The sequence below is a fragment of the Pygoscelis adeliae genome, unplaced genomic scaffold (assembly GCF_000699105.1).
Source record: "Pygoscelis adeliae isolate BGI_AS28 unplaced genomic scaffold, ASM69910v1 Scaffold273, whole genome shotgun sequence".
Taxonomy (NCBI): domain Eukaryota; kingdom Metazoa; phylum Chordata; class Aves; order Sphenisciformes; family Spheniscidae; genus Pygoscelis; species Pygoscelis adeliae.
In genome coordinates this window covers 207023-208017 of record NW_008824416.1, presented here as the reverse complement: position 1 = coordinate 208017, position 995 = coordinate 207023, and the positions used below count along the sequence as shown (strand labels likewise).

Below are 995 nucleotides of genomic sequence, written 5' to 3'. Positions count from 1 at the left end.
TCACATTCATTTCTCCTGCTGCCGGAGCAGCTCGAGGACTGAGAGCCCACGTCCTGCCTGGTCCTTCCGTTCCCCATCGCCTCCCCCGTGCGAGCCGGGCTTCGCTCCCCAACAAAAGGCTTCGGGGGGAAAAGAGCTCCAGGCCCTGCGAGATGGGATATTCGTGACTCAGGGGAGCAGCTCCCCGCCTGCCTCGGTGTCCCCAGCTCTGCCCGTGCAGCTGGGAGCACTGGCAGCGGGCAGGACCGAGCCTTACCAGCCCTTGCGGCTCCTCTCCCATCCTCGCACCGACAGCACATGGTCCTCTCAAGGGACCGCGTGTGGCAGGCAGGACAAGGACACATGGCCTTCGGTCCTTGAGAAGGGGGGCGGCAGCACGCTCTTGCCTCCCGTTGGCCTTAAAGATCACTACGAGCACAGCATCTTCTTGTGGGGTGAGAAGAGGAGGACATTTGGGGCTGCCCCTGTTCTGAAGCCGCATTGAGCCATGTGCTCACCCCCTCACTTATGTCTGAGGAGCACTTTAAAAGCAGTTTAACCCGTGTGGGAATCTGGTTAGGTTGAATAAACCATGAGCCTCATTAAAGGAGGCTTAGACTGAATTAAAACCCTTCTGCTTAATAAATTAGGTTAAAGTCAGCCCAGATTAGAAAATCCCTATAATAAATCAACCCTGTAGATTCAACCAGCTCTCAACTGCTAGTTATCTTCCCTGGCTGCTTTTAACCCCGTTTTCTCCCTCTTACTGAGCAATGATAACCGCACTGGGCTCTCGGTCGACCTCTGGACCGCCAGCTCACCTGCCAGGGGCTACAGGGATGGACGGGGGTGACACACTGTCACGATAAAGCCCGCACAGAAACAGCACGAACACCACGTTTTGTGTGCCACAAATACAGTGCTGAGGATTTGGAGGGATGAATCATCACGCGAAGCAAGAACAATTAGAGATTCATAATCGGGAGGAGGGAAGGCTGGGGTGGGATGAGAAAGGG

At 55.5% G+C, this 995-nt stretch overlaps 1 protein-coding gene across 1 annotated transcript in view; it reads right to left on the bottom strand.

The window, feature by feature from the left end:
* The window catches only part of RAB11FIP5 (RAB11 family interacting protein 5 (class I)), a 24048-nt gene that overhangs the window by 19255 nt on the left and 3798 nt on the right, over window positions 1–995 (bottom strand). The window lies entirely within an intron of this gene.